The following is an 11,679-nucleotide window of genomic DNA, read 5'->3' as shown; positions in this document are numbered from 1 at the left end:
TGGATTAAAACAGTAACAATTTACTAAGTTCATGACTTCTCTGAGCTGTTGATTTTGATGAGGTTCAGATGAACAGTTCTTTTTCTTTTTTCTTTTTCTTTTTTGCTGGTCGTGGGGCCTGAACTCTGGGCCTGGGCGCTGACCCTCAGCTCTTCAGCTCAAGGCTAGCACTCTACCACTTGAGCCACAGCGCCACTTCCGGCTTTTTCTGCTTATGTGGTGCTAAGGGCCTCATGCATGCAAGGCAAGCACTCTACCACTGAGCCACCTTCCCAGCCCCAGATGAACAGTTCTTGTGTTGATCTTTCAGTGAACTGGTGTGTGTGGCTGATAGCTATGGCTGATGTGATGAAGGTAAATGAACCACAGGATCTTGTATCTTCAAGGGGGCAAGTTCAAGTTTATTCATAGGATAGTAGTTCAAGGGTGCTCTAAGATCAGCAAGGGAGAAAAATGACACATTTACTGCCATTCCAGTAGTCAAAGAAAGGCAATACTTTCATGGAGTAGAAAAGAAGGCTTCATCATTTGATCGAAGAAGAAACAAAGTCACTTTACAAAAGTGTTGATACAGAGAGGTGCAGCACTTTTGGTCATTGATGCAAGTTACTGAAGTTTCAAACAATGCAGTGGCCCATAGGCTACTGGATGGGAAGAAATAGAGCTGTGATGTGATCTTCAGCACAGGGCCCATTGTTTGGTTACTGCCGATCATGCTTTATCTTCGGTTAAGTCATCTGCTTCAGTTCCTGACAAAGAGAAAGAACCATGAGTGGTTAGGAGATGGGAACATTGGAGAGGTAAGTTAGGAGAAAGGATAAAAAGGAAACAAAGCAGAGGTCAGAATGATGCCCAGGGCTTAGGAGATCTCATTGATGGGGGCAAAGTTGTGGTAACCAAAGATGAGGTGTTCTATGACTCATATTCTGACCCCCGTCTTGGACTCCACTAGCTCTGGCTGCCAACCTGGATTTCACCATCAATAGTCTTCACATTACCTTTGATTCTCCCTCAACTAACTGCTAGGATCCTTTAAGCATGAAGGAGCCTATTGATTTCCCACTTTTTAACCACATATTGAGTATACTACCCCTTTCAAATGCATGTGAAGTGTAAGTACATACAGAGAGATCAGGCCCAGAAAAGAAAAGAAAACGAGCAGAACTTCTTGGATGATGAGAAGGTGGGAGGACATGTATAATTTGGGTGTCCAGCATGTAGGCTGGTGTGGGTGGCAGCTGTGAGGCCTCCTATATTATCCCGAAGTTTTCATTACATTTCTTGATATACTTAAGCTGGAGATTAGGCGGTCACAGAACTGTGTTTTCAGTTTAGAAGCATGTGGAAACTCAAAATTCTGAACATAAGAGTTGGCAGGAACCTTAGAAAACAATAGCTCCTTTTACAGGGAGATTTAGACCAAGGGGAATAGAGGTGGTGAAAGAGCTTCATGAAGATTAAATAGAGCACATTCTAACTTAGCTCCTTCCCCTAGCCTGAGTGGAATCTCTAAATCCCTTTCACCTCAAAGCCACCTGCTCCACCCAGTGAACCATGCTCTCTCAGGTTCTATTCCAAGGAAACCAAGACAATTTGTACTGAGTATTAGCCAACTGCTTTAGAGATTGAAGGGGCAACCATCCACTTATTAGTATTTCCAACTGCTTTATTTAGTCTTAGGCATACTGGAACTTGGCCTTATACACACACACACACACACACACACACACACACACACACACACACACACACACACACACACACACACACTGAACACAGACTTATAAATCTACACTCATAAACTTGCAAACACACATGCTTATATACACAGTTTGCTCACAAACTCACACACATGTGTTTTCGTGCACAGTTTGTATATATACACACATATGCACAACCACAGTCATGTCTATGTCACTCCCATTACTTATTTCGCTGAAAGGGTTCAGCAGATGGTGGCCTACAGCCCCAGAAACTTTCTTGATAGATGAGAGAACAAAAAGTTATAATGTCCAGGATAATATCTCTTGGTCACAACAGGGACTATGTTTAATTGTCAAAGCTATAAATCACATCAGTTATCTGCCTGATTTCAGATAGGAACAGCTAAGTGGTCACTAAAGCAAAGCTTGTCTCTCTATCTTCAGAACTGGGCAGGCAGTGTAGGATATATTGAAAGTTGGGACAAGGAAAGGTGGAAAGCTTCAGGGTTGCATCTTTCAGGTTTTACCACTATCCTCCACCCTACCACACACCTTTCGTTACCAGCTTGAGCTGTTATAGTGAGGCAAGACAGTCCCTTGTCCAGACAGTAAAGAAGATCTGGAAAACTCCATCCTTGGCTGCTGTAGACAGCAACAAAGATTCCTGTTTTTTAATCCATTAAGATGGATTAAATTGATAACAAACATAAAAGTGCTGTGCACACTGTAAAGTGCTTAGCATATGTAAGAGGAAATGCTCATTTGTATAATGATGATGATTGCCTTTTTCTCAGCAAGTTGTACCTTCTTACAGGTGTCTTCTCAGGACCAGGTCACCCAGGGACATTTCTTGGCATTCAGCAAGACCATTAAAGCCATGTGACTCACTCTAGGATAAAGAGGAAAGAGTCTCCCTGCACAGAGGTGGACAGGGCTATAGATACCAGTCAGGTCAGGTAGGAAAAAAAGACCTCTCCTTGGAAGTAGTATACCTTGTAGTAGTAGTTGAGCATTTAAAGGCCAGCAATGGCTTCACAGATAGTAGCATAATAGATTATGATTTACATTAGCAATCAAACTTGCAAGATGTAACCAGCTAATGTTATCTATGGTTCTTTAAGTTACAGAGGGATACACAAATAGAAATACAAGATTCCAGCATCTCATCAGGAGAGTAGGCAGCTTTCTGTGGACACAATTTTGTTGGCTTCCTCAACCACATGGCTCCTATGCTATAGAGCCAAGGTGTTTGTGGCTTACCTCGACATGGAGAAACTATGATATTTACTTTCTATCTTGCTGGAGTCAGGGAGGCCTGAGGCCTACATGACAATGTGACACTTTGTTTTTATTTCTGTAGTTCCACAGAACCAGGGCAGTGAGTAGAGCAAGATCAAGGTCATTTTCAAGCCTTCATCAGCCCAAACTTCATTCCTACCCTTAGCATAATCTTTTTTTGTGTTCATTCTTGCTGTTTCTGAGCCTTGATTCTTTATGGTTCACAGGTAAAAGGGGACCTCATGAGAGAATAAAGGGGTCCTAATTTCACACCAACTATGAGCCTTCTAGGAAGCCTTTTGTCAAGCAGTTGTAGAAGGCAAGAATTTGTATTTGCACAGTCAGGCATATATACATACATACGTTTTCTTTTTCCCTCCCTTCCTCCCTCCCCCCCTCCATCCCTCCATCCCTCCATCCCTCTTTCTTTCTTTCTTTCTTTCTTTCTTTCTTTCTTTCTTTCTTTCTTTCTTTCTTTCTTTCTTTCTTTCTTTCCTCCTTCCTTCCTTCCTTCTCTCCTTCCTTCCTTTCTTCCTTTTCTCTTTCTCTCTCTTTCTCTCTTTCTTTCATCAATTGAGGGTCTTGATCTTGGGGCCTGGGCGCTGTGCCTGAGCTCTTTTTGCTCAAGGCTAGCACTCTACCACTTTGAGCCACAGTACCACCTCTGGTTTTCTGGTGGTTAATTGGAGATAAGAGTCTCATGGACTTTCCTGACCTGGTTGGTTTTGAACCTCGATCCTCAGATCTCAGCTTCCCGAGTAGCTAAGATTATAGGTATAAGTCATCAGTGACCGGTGGGACATAAAGTTTCTAAAGCCTCTCTTTAACTATTGAACTGGCTCAAGGGCATCCCACATTAAGTCTTAGGAAGATGAAGATTCAGGCTATATGTCACCTGCTTGGGTAGGCATAGAAATGCTTTCAGCCTCAAAGAACATTTGGATCAATGGGAACTGGAGGGTTGAGACCTGTTCCCTGACTTCCTTTTAGGTAAAAATCCTGGTGGTGAGGAATGTGTATGGTTGATGGAGACAAACTCTCCTGTAGAGAGAGGCCCTGCTGCTCATCTAGTAGAAGAGATACAGCCTTCCCTGGAGAATGACCTTACAATCAGGGAAGAACATGCTGGAGAAGAATTAGTGGTGGGCTGGTTTCATGATGAAGCCCTGAGATCTCTGTGTTCTTTACTGTTCTGACTTTCAAAGGCTCTTGAAAGAGGAATTCTAGGAACAAAGTCTGTGATCCACAGAAGGGAAGGGAAGGGATTGAAAAGCAGCATGGCAACCAGGGAGTCGCCATAGTGCCAGCACAGAAACTCCCCAGCCCCATCCCTTACACAAGTAGAGGAATGGGTGGCCTGATGACACTGATCAGGTTGGGTGAATAGAAGCCCACTGAAGTCTCTACAACATCTGAAACAGCTTCTTGCTTCTCAGTGACATCAGCCCCAAGAGCAGGACCTGGCTCAGCCTGAGAGTGACTGTCTACAGGTTCAGCCAGTGCATCCCACTGGGCTGCATTTCTTATTTGTATCCAGATTAACTTCTCACCTTACTAATTCCCCATAAGCCCCTGGAGCCAGCACCAATTCTCCATGACAGCTGATTTAGAGAGGAGTTAATAGCCCATGTGTTATTTTCCTCAGCAACAAATTAAGTTAATGAACAAACCCTGGCTATTCATCTCCATAATGCTGGCTGGGGAGTAGGAGGCCACTGTGCTGTCATGAACAGCATCTCACTCTCATGGTCCTTGCTGTCAAAATGATACATTCTTTTCTCCTGACCTTAGAGTCAGGAAGGAGGAAACAATGATAGGAGGGTGCCATCCCCCCACCAAAGTCCTCAAAGGCACCAATCTGATGACATGTATCATGACATGTTAGGAAGCGAACACCATCTGTTTCTTGCTGTAAGAGAAATTCAATATCATCTTCTCTGGTACAGGGTGGGAGGGGCTTCCGGTCTCTTGGGCCTTTTCCCAACTCGGAGTCTTGCCATGGTCACAGAGGTAGGGCACACATCCAGGCACCTTGCTTCTGCCAGTCCTGGCCCGTGGCTAGGTTAACCCAATAAGGAGGAATCTAGGTGAAAGACTCAGGGGGTAGAGGAAGGGGAGACCAAAGGAGTTGAGCTCTAGTGGATATCCAGTGACTTCTGATACAAGCTGAAGGGAAGATAAAGGGCTGGAAAATTACTGGAGTTGGGGTACAGAGGACCATATCTTCAATCAAGACGTCTCCTGAGATGGGTTCCCCTGGAAACAGGCCAGAGACAAGAGCTGGAGTTTAAACAGTTTATTGGGGAAGGGGGAGGGGGTGGAGATGGAGATTCCAGTTGATGGGGAAACGAAGATAGCCAATGAAGAATGTGGTATCCAATCAGTTCCCATGTGAGCAATTAGGGCTCAGAGCTGGTGGAAAACTCTGGAAGATAAGGTAGGGCATACATATTAGAGTTTTCCCGCTAGAGTAGGGAAGGAGCTGAGGTATTTATTTACCACTTTGGTCCCCCATGGGTTGCGACTGGGTATCTTAACTCTCAGGTATCTGTGCTTAGCTTATATGTGAGTAAAGAATAACCTAAGACAAAAAACTCTCCTGGGCAGTGACTTCAGGCATTCCTAAGAGGCAGCCTTCACCACAGAGAGGCCAGTGTGAAAGGAAAATGGATGGGCACAGACAAGTACCACACAAGCTCCTTCTTCAGCCAGATGCTCCTTTTTGCAACCTGCTCTCCCATTCTCTCAGTCTCTTTGGGTTTGGACTTTGATCCCTTTAGAGTCCTTGGCCCTCCCTACATCTAGCCTCTGGCCACCTTTGGATCAGTCTTTCCCTGTTTGTTTGTTTGTTTGTTTGTTTTTATCCAATAACACCTTGAATTCTCCTTCCTAGTCTCTGAGATCCCAAACAAATTTCAGTACACACTTTTCCTTAACCAGAGTGACTCAGACTGATCTTACACCTTCCATGGATTGACATAATTTTTGCAGGATAATATTGTCTTGTTCTAGTACCTTCATTTTAACCTCAGATTTGTTTCAGAGCACTCATAAAATGTACTTTTCCAAGATGCTCTGAGTACTAAGTCTATAGTTAGCTGCCTTTGGTTTCTGTCGGAGGCTGTTCCTGGCCAGATATACCTTTCCTTTTCTTAAGATTCTGCATCCTTCAGAGATCTGTTGAGACTAAGAATCTGCACAGCACTCAGCACTCACATCTTTTGAGAGAAAGAGAGAGAGAGAGAGAGAGAGAGAGAGAGAGAGAGAGAGAGAGAGAAACTTCATTGAGATACATAGCTTTCCTAGAGCCCTACCAGTGAATCCTGCCTTGTTGGATTTATCGAGAGATCAGTGATGACACTGAGCCTACACTAGATTAAAAAGTAAATTTTTCATCAGATAGAAGAATTTTGGTCATTGTCATATAAGTAAAAATAAGATCAGACATGAGAAGAATACAAAAAAGGCAGTGGCTATAAGTTGGACACAGAGTAGTTCAAATCAAGATCTGGTATGTTAATGCTACTGAACTGTACACTTAAAATGATAAATGTGATGTGTTTTGACCACAATTAAAAACTTTAAAAAATAAAGTATGTATTATAAAAACCCCCAAACAACCAATAACACCATAACCCCTCCTGGAATAACCTAATCATTGGGAATTTGTAGAATAGGTAATTGAGGGGAGAAATTTTGGGTGGGTGACTTTGATACATATTACTTGAAGTTTTTAAAGACCCAGGATCCTGGCACAAATTCATAGCGTGGATGAGGCAGAAGGCAGTGTCTCGAAGAGAGGAATTAAGCATCTGGACAATTTTTCTAAACACCCCCTCTGGCACCAGAATGGTGTTTGCTGCTGACGTGTTTTGGCCAGGACATGAGCCATCTAAAGAGAAGCATGCTGGGTATGAAGGTCAGGCCTGTCTGGAGAAAGGGAGGAGGAGAAAGCATTCTTGTTTCCTAAAGGAATGATCTCTTTGGTTCAGTGAGAAAGCCCGTAAGAAGTACAAAAATTAAGAGATTATCCAACTTTCTCCCAGTTAGGAAAAACAAGTGCCAAGTGTGGATTTTCCCATTTCAAGGAAGACATGCCCTCTTTCCCAGTCATAGCAATGGGTTGATGGCAAGGAAGGTTCGGATTCTTTAGCCAAGGCTTGAAGAACACAGATGGTGCCCTGCTTATAGAAAGCTGGAAGTCAGATGGGGCAGATCTCCCACCATCCTCAGAGACCTTGGAGAATTAGAAACGTGATTGGAAATATTACTTAGGGATAAGAGTTTCGGAGGTAAGCCAGGAATTGCCTGTTTTTCCAAAACAAACCCAAGTCAAGCCTGCAAGGTTCAGGCAGCATTTTTCAGTGATAGGGGTCTATGTCATTTCTAGCAGTCTGGACAAAGTAAGATGTTACTCTATTCTTTGGCCAAGCCTTCCTTGCCTCTGTAGATAAAAATAAGCTGGACTTGATTCACTTGGCTCTTCATATGTTTTGTCCTCATATTAAAAACCTGGTCATATGCTGGGTGCCAGCGACTCACACCTATAATCCTAGCTGCATAAGAGGCTGAGATCTAAGGATCAGGGTTCAAAGCCAGCCTGAGGAAAGACTGTTATCTACAATTAATCTCCAAAAAGCTGGAAGTGGGGTTGTGGCTCAAATGGTAGAGTGCTAGCCTTGAGCAAAAGAAGATCAGAGTTCAAGCCCCAAGATTGGTACAAAAATGAACATATGAAAACAAACAAACAAACAACCCAAAACCTAGTCAGAGGTAGTCATTTCAATGTTTTTCTCCCCAAATGACATCACACCTGTGTCCCACAGACTTGATCCTCTTAGGAGAGGTTTGAGAGTTCATGTACCATCCTCAACTAATCTTGAAAGCTCTCCTTCTCCCCTTGTTTTTCTCTCCTTCCCTCTCTCTTAAAGCCAATAAATCCTTTCTTTGTTTTAGAGTACTTTCCTCTTCTCTCAAGTCTTGGCATCTGTTGAGAGTCCTGCCCATAGTGCTTGCTTCTGCACCAACGGTCTTCTCCAAACAACACAATGATGTCCCGGAGAGCACTTCTGAGAAATTCAGCTCTCTCCATTTCCTTAATTGAAGATTATTTAGCTGACCTAGGAGAGAGACATTTTATCATGAATTAGCCAAACCATTTTCTATGATAGAGGACCAATAAAAGAATAGAAATGATAAACCTTGGAAATACCTGAGGTGCAGTATTTTCTTTTTTTAAAATTTATTTTCTTTTTTTGGGGGGGTCCAGTCGTGGGGCCTGAACTCTGGGCCTGGGCGCTGTCCCTCAGCTCTTCAGCTCAAGGCTAGTGCTCTACCACTTGAGCCACAGCACCACTTCCGGCTTTTTTCTTTTTGCTTATGTGGTGCTGAGGAATCGAACCCAGGGCCTCATGCATGCAAGGCAAGCGCTCTACCACTGAGCCACCTTCCCAGCCCCACGGTGTAGTATTTTCAAATCCTCAGCACAAAGATTCTTTCTTTCTCTTTTTCTTTCTTTCTCTTTCTTTCTCTTCTTCCTTCCTTCCTTCCTTCCTTCCTTCCTTCCTTCCTTCCTTCCTTCCTTCCTTCTTTTCGTTCTTTCGTTCTTTTACTTTCTTGAACAGTTAACATGTAAAACCCATCAAAATGTGTTTTAAATGAATATCTCTCTAACCTCAAAGTGCACATTAATCCCCCAGGGAATCTTATTAAATGCAGGCAGACTCCAGCCAGACCATAGTGGGACCAAAGAGTCTTTTGCATTTCTCACAAGTACCAAGTGCTGCTAATGCAATGGATTCACAGATCACCTTTTGAATAGCCATGTTATAGACCAATGATTTTCAGGATACTATTTGAATTGCCTGGAAACATTAAAAATGCTTGATGTCTGATCCCACACCAAGGTAAATTCTCAGAAAATTGAGAATGGCTCTGTGTTGTTATTTCTAAAATTTCCAGGGATTTGAATGTGTAGCTGCAGGAGAGAGCCACGCTCTTGTCTAACACTCAACACATTTGATTTTTTCCCCCTCAGTTGTGTTGTTTGAGTCTACACAGGGTAGGACCCACAGGAAGCACAGCCCCTTTGTAAAGGGGGAGACCAATGGCCACATTCAAGCAACTCTTCAGGGTTCTGGGAGAACCATATAGGAACTCAGTTCTTAGACAGCTATGGTGACAAGTAAATAGACTTGTTTCCTAAAATCAGTTTAAAAGGATATGAGTATCAAAGCCAGGAGCTGGTGGCTCATGCCTGTAACCCTAGCTACTTAGGAGGCTGAGAATCTCAGAATTTTTTTTTTTTTTTTTTTTTTTTATAACTTTGCTGGGGTTTTCACCTTTTTTTTTTTTTTTTTTTTTTTTTTTTTTTTTTGGTCGGTCGTGGGGCTTGAACTCTGGGCCTGGGCGCTGTCCCTCAGCTCTTCAGCTCAAGGCGAGCACTCTACCACTTGAGCTACAGCGCCACTTCCTCAGAATTTGATCCCAGTCAAAGGCAGCACAGACAAGGAAGTTTCCAGAGCCTCTTATCTCCAATTAACCAACCAAGAGCAGGAAGTAAAAGTGCCAGCCTTCAGTGAAAAAGCCAAGCAAGAGCATAAGGCCTAGAATTCAAGCCTCAGCACTGGCAAATTGATAAAATGGTCAACAGAGCTATATAGGAATAAAAGGACAAAGAAATGGTAAATTAAATGATATAAACTAACAGAGTAAACAAACAAATATTAGAACAAACTAGACGTTATAAGAGGAATGTTTATAATTAAGAGTAAGCTATGCTATACAATAATGTTGAGTAAATGACATAGCCGGTATTTTATCTTATGTAACCAGAAAAGATGGTATTTTTTATGGCACAAAATAATAACAGAGGAGCTGGGAACCAGTGCTCACACCTGTAATCCTAGCTACTCAGCAGCCTGAGATCTGAGGATCACAATTCAAAGCCAGCACAAGCAGGAAAGACTGAGATTATCTCCACTAAACTATCAGAAAAAAGCCAGAAGTAGAGCTGTGGCTCAAGTGGCAGAGCATTATCTTTGAAAAAAAAAAAAAAAAGCTTAGGGACAGCGCCAGGCCTTGAGTTTAAGCCCTTGGATGAGCACCAAAAACAAAAACAAAAACAAAAAACAAAAAACTAACAACATAATTAAAAACTAGAAGATTTAATTGATGGCAAGCGAAACTAAAGTATGTGTTATTAATGTCTATATGTATGTATGCATGTATGCATGTATGCATGTATGTATGTGTGGTAAAATTAGATTAAAAGTTAAGAATTGGTTTCAGGAAGAAATTCCTGCAGCAGGGGTCTGAATTAGAAAAGAACAGGCCCTGCTCAGTTATCCTCGGCTGAGTCTCCTGGCCTAGAATCCAGGGTAACAGGGTCAGGGCAGACATCTCTTGGCACTGGCCATCTGGGTTTTAGATATGTCTGGAGATGTCTAGATGTCTGCCAGGACACTTAACTGTCTCAGATAGAATCTCTAGACAGGTCCTCCCCAACAGATAGAAAGGTTTATTTTTTGTTTTTGTTTTGTTTTGTTTTGTTTTCTCAACCTACTGGCAAACAGCCTACAGATTGCCAAAATTCTTATTAGCAACTTGTAGGAGGATATTGCTGGCCAACTTTGCAAATTAAATTCAATGTGTTAAGCTCTGATTAAATTCCTTCTCTGTGCCAGACCTATAGTAGATGCTGGAAACAAAACAACAAACCAGAGAGCAGTTTGGTGTATTGAGATCTGGTAGGATCAGGGTGCTGGGGTGAATTAAGGGAGTGTTATAGGTTGGGGATCCCCCAGAAGTAGATTCTAAGATGAGATTTACCATGTGGATCTGTTGAAGATCTTGGAATCAAGTTCTGTGGAGGGGAAAGGAAGTAGAATCAGGCCCTGAGAGACTGCAATGCAGTCTTAACAGAAGCTTCTGTTTACATCTTCAAGTGTGTATATATCTCATTTAAAAATGGATTCATAAACCAGGAGAGAAAAAAAGAAATTTACTCTTTACCAGACTTATGTAACTGTAACCCCTCTGTACATCAACTTGACAATAACAATACATTTTTAAAAGGAAAAAAAATGGACTCAATCTTATGATCAATTTGACTTACAAAATATTTTATGATAATACATACTCTTCTAATGTACACATTACCTTACTCATGTAACTGTAACCCCTCTGTACAGTAACTTTACAATAAAATATATATTAAAAATACTCTCCTATACAAAAAAAGGTTTTCAACTTCATAATGGTATATAAGCAATATGCTTTCAGTAGAAACTATACTTTGAATTTTGAGTGTCTTTTGGATGGTATTGGGGTTTTTGAACTCAGGGACTCATACTTGCCACATGGGTACCCTACCATTTGAGTCATGCCCCCAGCCCTTTTTACTTTCATTAGTTTTTAAATAGAGTCTTTTTTCTTTAACTCAGGCCAGCCTGAATCTGGATCCTAATATTTATGTTTCCCACACAGTTGGGATAATAGGCATGCAGCTTTGTATTGATTGACATAAGATCTCATGAACTTTTTGCCCTGGCTAGCCGAGGACTGTGATCCTTCCTATTTCTGCCTTCTGAGTAGTTGGGATTACAGGCATGAATTACTGTTCCCACTTGAATTTTAATCTTTTCATGGACTAGTGAAGCACAGCACGATACTTCCTCTTAATAAGGGACACAGCACT

This window comes from Dipodomys merriami, unplaced genomic scaffold (genome assembly GCF_024711535.1).
Source record: "Dipodomys merriami isolate MVZ:Mamm:240054 unplaced genomic scaffold, mDipMer1.0.p SCAF_7, whole genome shotgun sequence".
Classification (NCBI taxonomy): Eukaryota; Metazoa; Chordata; class Mammalia; order Rodentia; family Heteromyidae; genus Dipodomys; species Dipodomys merriami.
Note: the sequence above shows the minus strand (reverse complement) of the source record.